Source organism: Callospermophilus lateralis, chromosome 7 (genome assembly GCF_048772815.1).
Source record: "Callospermophilus lateralis isolate mCalLat2 chromosome 7, mCalLat2.hap1, whole genome shotgun sequence".
Lineage (NCBI taxonomy): Eukaryota > Metazoa > Chordata > Mammalia > Rodentia > Sciuridae > Callospermophilus > Callospermophilus lateralis.
The window spans coordinates 92,689,652-92,698,407 of record NC_135311.1 but is presented as its reverse complement, the minus strand read 5'-3'; the positions used below and the strand labels follow the sequence as shown (position 1 = coordinate 92,698,407).

At 37.5% G+C, this 8,756-nt stretch overlaps 1 pseudogene; it reads left to right on the top strand.

The window, feature by feature from the left end:
• Window positions 1-8,017: 8,017 nt before the first annotated feature.
• On the top strand, window positions 8,018-8,525 carry LOC143402934 (large ribosomal subunit protein eL29 pseudogene; annotated as a pseudogene).
• The last annotated feature ends 231 nt before the right edge of the window (window positions 8,526-8,756 follow it).

The window sequence follows — 8,756 nt, the reverse complement described above, 5'->3', positions numbered from 1 at the left end:
CTCTTTTATTCTTTTTTTTGTCTCTCGATTCCACCTATGAAAGAATGTTTCTTTATATTTAAAATGCATCTCTCATAGGGGCTGGGGATGTGGCTCAAGCGGTAGCATGCTCGCCTGGCATGCGAGGGGCGCTGGGTTCAATCCTCAGCACCACATAAAATAAAGATGTTGTGTCCACCAAAAACTGAAAAATAAATATTAAAAAATTCTCTCTCCTCTCTCTCGTAAAAAATAAAAATAAAATGCATCTGTCATGAACATCATTAAGCTCATAAACATCATTAAACTTCTTTATTATTTTTTTAGCTCTTGTTTGTATGTCCTTTTTCATGTGTAATACAAACCTATTCACTCTCCTTTCCTCTTTGTGCTATTATGCTATTATGGTCATATATTTTATCACTATACATGTCATTAAATTCCATAATACATTCAATTATTTTTGCTTTAAATATTAATTGACCTTAAAGAAATTAAAAAAAAAAAAGTAACCTACATGTGTCCACATAGTTATCATTTGTGTTGTCTTTATTCTGTCAAATACCTCAAATTTCCCCCTAGTTTCATTTTTTTTTTTTTTCAGCCTCAGGAACTAATTTTAAATGCTGCTTTTAGTAAATATCTATAGGAAATAAATCACCACAGCATTGTTTTAGCTGAAAATCTTTATTTTTTTTCTTTTTTGTTGAAAGGTATTTTTATAGGGCATAGGATACTCAATTGATAGTTTTCTATTTTAACCCTTTAAAGATGCCATTCTATTGAATTTTTGCTCCATTTCTTTTTCTGACAAGAATAGTATATCATTTTTATGCAATATGTACTCTTCTCTGACTTTTAAAATTCTTTCTCTTTATCTTTGGGTGAGTAGTTGGACTATCATTTCATTAGATATAGTGTCCTTTGATGTAACCTTTAAGGAGTCTCTAAGCTACTTGTATCTATGCGTTGGTATATTTCACTATATTAGGGAAATTTTAATTTTTGTTTATTTGTGATACTGGGGATTTAGCCCAGGGCCTAACAATGCTAGACAAGCACTCTATTGTTGAATTATATCCTCAACCTTATTTATTCTTTTTAATTTTTTTTTTTAATCTCTGCCCCCATCTCGTTTCTTGATATTCCAGCTTGTAATTTTCATCAGCTTGTAATGGTCCCACAGCTCACTGCAGTTTGGTTTATTTTTTTCTTTTTTCAAAATTTTCCCCTCTGTCTTCAAGTTTGCTTAATTTCTATTGCCTGTTTTCTAGTTGAGTAATCCTTTCCTCCAGTGTCCAATCTTCTCTAACTTCTACCAAATACATTTTTCTTTTCCAACATGGCATTTTTCAGTTCTAGAATTTCAACTTGGTTCTATTATAGTTTCCATTTCTCTTCTGGGATTCCCTGTCTGATTACTCATTCTGCCCATTTTTCCTTTTAAATCCCTTCACATATTTATAAGAGCTGTTTGAAAATCTTTGTCTCAATGCTAACATCAGTTATTTGTGTGTTTGTTTCTTTTGTTTTCCCTTCAGTTGGTACTTTATATTTTCCTGCTTCCAAATATCTAGCAAGTTTTTATTTTACCCTGGATATTGTAAATAATAAATTATAGAGATGACACATTTTTATATCTTTCTTGGGAGTCAGTTAAGTTACTGGCTGATTACATTAATCTTAAACGGAAACTTGTTTTAGGTTTTATTACAGTGCATTTATTTATGTTTTGCCTTAAATTCTACAGTAGTCCATAGTCCTGGACTTACTCATAGGTGTGGCTTTTCCATAGTTTTAGTGGAAAGTGTAAAATGTGTACTAAATCCCTGTCACTTGGCAGCACTTAAATTTCAATCCTTTCTCTCTAGCTCCATAGCTACTAGAACCTCTGACTTATACGTATTGCTTTATGCATATGAAGTTTGGAGTCACTTAGAAAAGCATTCCTTTGAGATAGCAAAATATTTCCTGCTTATCCCCACGGAACAGGTTTCAAGATCCTAGTGAATGTCCAAGACCTTGGATGATACTGAGTGAACCCTAGGGGTACTATATTTTTTTCTTATGTATACATAGTATAATAAATTTTAATTTATACCTAGCAAGAGATTAACAATAACAACTAATAATAAAACAAAACTATCATAATAGTGTACTGAAATAAAAGTTAAAAGAATATGATCTCTCTGTGTCAAAATACCTTATTGTACTTTACTCACCCTTCTTGTAATGATGTAAGATGATAAAGTGCCTATCTGATGAGATGAAGTGAGGTATGACAAAAACATTGGGATATAGAATTAGACTCCTACATAAGGGTGATGGGAGCACTCAAACTGCATACTACAGTCTGTAACTGAGATGGCCACTGAGTGACTACCAACAGGTCATGCACACAGCGTGGATATACTGGACAAAGGATGGGTCACATCCCAGGCAGGATGGAGTGGGACAACCCAAGATTTCATCATGCTGCCTTAAAAGGCTCCCAAATTAAATTGTTTATTTCTGGAATTTTCCATTTAGTATTTTCAGACTGTGGTAGACCATAAGTCACTGAAACTGCAGAAAGTGAAGCCCAGATAATGGAGGAAATTGGAATCTGATTTTTTTTCTACTAAAGATCAGCTATATTTTTGGTGGAGCATTATTAAAGAAGTGTGGTCTTATAAAAAGGCTGGGTACGTTTGTAAACAGTGAGGAATAATAATCAGAGTTACTACTTAATTTTTTGTAAGTAGATGCTTTAATACTGATGTTAACTTTTCCATGACTTTAGGCAAGTTTTAACCTAGGATCAGGTAATGGCCTCTGTACTTTGATTCCTTAATGTCTGGTTTGAAGTTTATAGGATAAGCCATTATTTCAATGTATTATGAAATTGGCCAACAGAGAATAAAAGGAATTAGGGTTTCTCAGCAAGCTTATATAATTTTGACTTTGGCTTGAATATTTTACTCCCTTTCAGCTCCCCTTTCTGTTTTGCTTAAATGCATCCCCACACAAAATTGATGAAAGATGGCAAAGATCCACATGCCACTATTGTTTAAGTGCAAGTCCATGACAACCTGAATCTAAAATGAACACTTGAGTCAGTGTTAATGAATCAGTACATTCATAATTGGAAAATAAGGCTTTTTCTCCCTCCCCCTGACTTGCTGATACCTCTCATTAGCTGGTGGCTCTGAGAATGCCTGTGATAAGCATCCGAAGGCAGAGTTGGATGGAGAAATATTCTAATCCTATTGATAGGAGAAGAAAAGGGAAAGGAGCTGGGAATTTTTTTTTTACCCACTTTATGGTATTTTAATTAGGCTAAGACTTTGTTGTGTCATTTATAAGCAGAAGGAATACATGGACAGCTGCATTTTATATATTGAGTGGCTATAAATAGAAGAATTGATATAGAAAAGATTAAAAAACTATGTGGATAATAGGTGTCTGTTACCTCCTGGAACACTATTAATGCTTTTATTAAAGAATGCCATCTGTATACCTCCTTCTTGGAATTAGAATTTTCTAACCAAGAAAGACTGGAACCAGAATTCTGAACCCTGGGGAATTATAAGAGAACCTCCCTTTAAATGCTCACATATAAGACTCTGAGCAAAATTTATTGCATATTAGTATATAATTTTATTTAAAATCTCTCTTTCCCATCAATAAGTAATTCCAGAACCCATCTCTATTCACTGCTATAAGCCTCTGAAACATGCATGGCCTGGCTCAATGTAGTTCCTCAACAAATGTTTGTGGATAAGAAAAAAAAATTTTAAATGTTAGTTCAATGATTATAAACAGTTTATGTCTTAAAAAGGTTCATGGCTTTTAAATACTTTTTTTAGTTGTAGATGAACACAATACCTTTGTTTTATTTATTTATTTTTATGTGGTGCTGAGGATTGAACCCAGTGCTTCACATGTGCTAGGCAAGCACTCTACCACTGAGCCACAACCCCGGCCCAAATTCATGTCTTTTATTAATCCATACACTTTATTTGGCTTCTGGTTTATTAGAACAGTGAGTGAGACACTCATCCCAATAACACCTGTCAAAGTGGCTGGTCATAAAACTCCAGCACCTCATTTCCCTGAAGGGTATTCCCCACGAAGGTGACAATGTTGCTATTCTTGTCCACCTTATAGTGTCCCAGGACAGCCATCTCAACTTTCCTTTCTCTCATGCTGTTACTTCCTGGGAGAGGTCTAAGCCACTTTCTTCCTTTTCTTTGTAATCCATCTTCCATTGCTTGCCAGCAAATGTCAGTCTTGGCTGATGGCTTATCAGTAGGACTTTCTTCCTTATCTCACATCTTGGCCTTTCTACTCTTCTTTTGTATATAAGGTTCAAACTCAAGAACCCTGGTCTTCCTTGGAAGGGTTTTTAATGGAAATCTCTGCAGATAGCAGATTAGAAAGCAAGTTGGTTTTTTGTTTGTTCGTCTGTTGCTATGCTGGGGATTGAACCCAGGACCTTATGCATGCTAAGCAAGCATTTACCACTGAGCTGTTCCATCCATCCACCTACTGCCAGCACACAAGATTAATTTTCAAAGAGATTGATTATATAAAATTATCAAGAATAATTGTTGGGGGGCTGGGGCTGGAGGTCAGTGATAGAGCACTCACCTAGCATGTATGAGGCACTGGGTTTTAACCTCAGCACCACATAAAAATAAATAAATACAATAAAGGTATTATGTCCATCAACAAATTTTATATAATATATATATATATATATATTATATAAAACTGGCTGATATATTTATATATATATATATATATATATATATATATATATATATATATATATAAAATTGGCTGATATAGCAAATCGGGACAAATATAAAACTCAACATATTTATAAGAAGACATGAGAAAAAAGATGAAGAAATGAACATGCCCACTTTCTCTAATGAAAATACTAATATTGTGGAAATAGATTAAATAAATTTTGGAAGAAATTTGTAAACATACTTTACAAAACGTTTACAAGAAATTAGTCATTTGATTTTTTTTCTGAATGTACTCCTACCACTTACTATCTATGGGGCCAATTACTGCTCCAGGCTTCGTGTGGAATGCAGACATCTGGTAGATGAGTTTAAAGGAGCTGGCATTCTAATAGGAAAGACTAGGAAGTTTGCAAACATTCTATCGCTGTGAATTTAAAAGAAAGAGCGGTGCACCCAGTGAGAGCTGTGTTGGAAGATGTCAGCCACAGCACTCTAAACTGGTTTCCTTGTATCATTGTGCTGATGTCGCTTCAGGATCCTATCAGGAGAGGCATCTAAATCACAACCCCCTTCAGCTCAGATTGGCCCCATACAATCAAACTAACCCTTTCATTCTCTAGCTTTAGGAATCTCTTAAATTCTCCCTGAAGATTACTCCTTTGTTTCCTGAATTTCAAATTTTCCAGAATGGGTAACATTGAACCCTGTGTAGTGTGGTGGTACACGCCTGTAATCCTAGCTACTCAGAGGCTGAGGCAGGATTGCAAGTTGTAGGCCAGCCTGGGCCATTTAGTCAGATTCTGTCTCAAAATAAAAAATGAAAAGGGCTGGGGATGTGGCTCAGTAGTAGAGCACCCCAGGTTTAATTCTCAATACTGAGGGAAAAAGTATTACATTGCCAGGTGGTAAGGACCCCCCAAAACAACCAACCAATATAAGAGAAATAAATCATTCAGGAATGGGGGGAGGGTGGGTAAGCACTGCAATTCTCCCCCTCCTATTTTTTTTTTTTTTTTTTTTTGCTTTTTGTAAGTAAAATAACTCAAGTATATAATTTAAAAAGTCAAATAATATTACAATTGTGTGTGTGTGTGTATGTGTGTGTGTGTGTTACTGAGGATTGAATTTAGGCCCTTTGGAATGCTAGGCAAGCACTTAACCACTGAACCATATTCCTAATCCCCTTTGATTAATAAATTTTTTCTTTTGTACCCAGGGATTAAACCCCAGGGTGTGTAACCACTGAGCCACATCCCAGACCATTTTTATTTTTTGAGACACTTGCTAAGTTGTTTGGGGACTCACTAATTTGTTGAGGCTGGCTTTGAACTCGAAAGCTTCCTGCCTTATGCTCTTAAGACACTGAGATTTCAGGTGTGTACCATAGTGCCCAACTTTTTTTTTTTTTTTTTTTTTTTTTGAGACTGGGTCTTGCCAAGTTTCCCAGGCTGGCCTCAAACTTGTGATCCTCCAGCTTCAGCCTCCTGAGTTCCTTGGGTTCCTGGCATGTGTCCCAAAGTCCTTCAGTACAAGTATTTTAACAGCAGTTGTCTCTCATGCAATATTGTGTTCCAAATTTTTCCTCTCCAGGCACAACCACATCCAACATGTTGAACGATCTCTCTAGTATTTACTTGCTTATTTCTAAATTACAAGTTAAGTGCTACTTCTTGATTTCCTTCCCACCTTCATTTTACATTATTTCCTAGCTACTACCTACGATGAAGTTTCTTGGGTCTCTAATCTTCACATTTCATTTTCCTTATTCTTTCCAAAACAGTTAGTCACTTATTGCAGCACTATTCACAATGGCTAAGACATGGAATCAGCCTAGGTTGGGCAATAACAGATAACTGGGTAAGGAACATGCAGTGTAAATACACAGTGGAATATTATTCAGCCAAAAAGTAGAATAAATCCCATCATTTGCAGCACATTTAGAAGCTAAAAACAGTCAACCTGAAAGTGGAGTAGTGATTACTAGGGATTAGGAATGTAGTGGGGTACAGGGTGAAGGGGCAGTTGGATTTGATCAGTGCACCCTATATGCTTGTATGGAAATACCACACTGGCCCCAATAATACATGTTAATGAAAAATAGATTACTATTTGTGGTTCAAATATGATTTCATATTTTATCAAGATTATCAAGCAGTATTCTCAACTAAGCCATAAAGATTTCTCTAAACAAAAACACCTAAATTTCTCTTAATTACCCCAAATTTTCTGTTAGAACTAAGAAGACTTATCTTCATTTTCTCAAATATAGTGTAATCTCTCTGGTCATTTTTCTCATGGAGGAATATTCTTCGTAGACCTCTTTCTGTCCTCCTGCTTCTCCCCAGAGTGGATCTTTTCTCAGCATTTTCTTGGTACTTCTTTGATGATCTTCCTGGCAAACATCAACATCTTTAGGTATTGTCCTCTTGGGTTTCTTGGTGTTCTAAAGGTGACACTGTCTCTTTGCTTGGGAACATAGTCTGCAGCCAGCATGCTGAAAGCTGCAAAGGACATGGGTTGACAATGGCATCTGCAATTGTCAAGGAGGAAAAGACTCACAAGAATCTCCATTGGTGTCCGTGTTTCTAGTGTGCACCTCAAAATTCCTCCATTCTATGCTCATTATCCAGTTCCAGAATCACTTCCATGTTTTTAGGTATTTGTCACACAAACAGCACACTACTTCTTGCTATGAAAATCTGTTTAGGTCGGCTGGGGATGCCATCACAAAATTCCATAGAGTGGCCAAAACAGCAAAAATTTGTTTCTCACATCTCTGAAGAGGGGGAAGTCCAAAACCAAGGTGCCAGCCCGCTCAGGTCCCTGGCTCTCTTCCTGCTTGATGACTGCCACATTTTCACTGTCCTCACACAGCAGAGAGAGAGAAGAGTAATAATCCCCTTGGTATCTCTTCTGAGATTTAAGCTTCTGAGAATTGTTGGGTTTGATTCTCCTGTAATCCTGATGGCCTTGCCTTCCTTGCCCACTCCAAGCTCCAGAAGCATGCTCATTCCCACATGGCTCATTCCACATGTAAGCCCTACTGGTATTTTTTTACCTCTCTTTTCCAGAAAAATAAACAATTTCTCCATGGTCATATGGCCAGCAATTGCCATTGATGATTTTCAAATCTGAGTCTAATTCCAGTGCCCAGGCCACATCATTCCAGAAATCATGATTAGTCCTGGGAAACTGGAGAAACAGCACAGAAAATAGAGTCTTTTACTCCATGTCAAGTAGTTAGAGAGTCTCTTCTTCCGGTCTCAACTGCTCCAGCAGCTGCATTTTACAATGCAGACATGGCCAAGTCCAGGAACCACACCATGCACAAGCAGTCCTGAAAATGACACAGAAAGAAGATGGCATCAAGAAACTCCAATCAAAAAGATATGAATCTCTTAAGGGGGCAGACGCCAAGTTCCTGAGAAATTTGCGTTTTGCCAAGAAGCACAACAAGCAGGGCCTGAAAAAGATGCAAACAACACGAAGGCCATAAGTGCATGTGACAGAGTCATCAAGGCCCTGGTAAAACACAAGGAAGTGAAGCCCAAGGTGCCAAAGGGTGCCAGCCATAAGCGTGATTGCCTTGCCTTCCTTGCCCACTCCAAGCTCCAGAAGCATGCTCATTCCCACATGGCCAGGGGTCATAGGCTCTGCCGGCCAAAGGCCAAAGCTCAAGCATAAGCCCTAGCCAAGACCCAACCTGCAACTCCAGCTCCAGTGTTAGCTCTGGCTCCAGCTCCAGATCCTGCTCTCAAAGGTGCTCAGGCCCCCAAGAGTGCCCAGGTTCCTGTGAAGGCTCCATAGTAGAAGGTTCTGTCTGAGAATGTGAGGGCAGGACTGGTGTGACCCCTGGGCCTCCTGTGTCCTCCTGTGCTGTGAGCACAAATAAATCCAGAGGCAGAAAAGGAGGAGGAGGAGGAAGAGGAGGAGGAGGAGGAAGAGAGAAAGTATTAGTTAGAAAGTATTTGGTAAGAAAAAAATAAAAGTCTGAAAGTTCCCTTTTCTTGTTCTTCCTCTTTTACCCTTCCATACTCC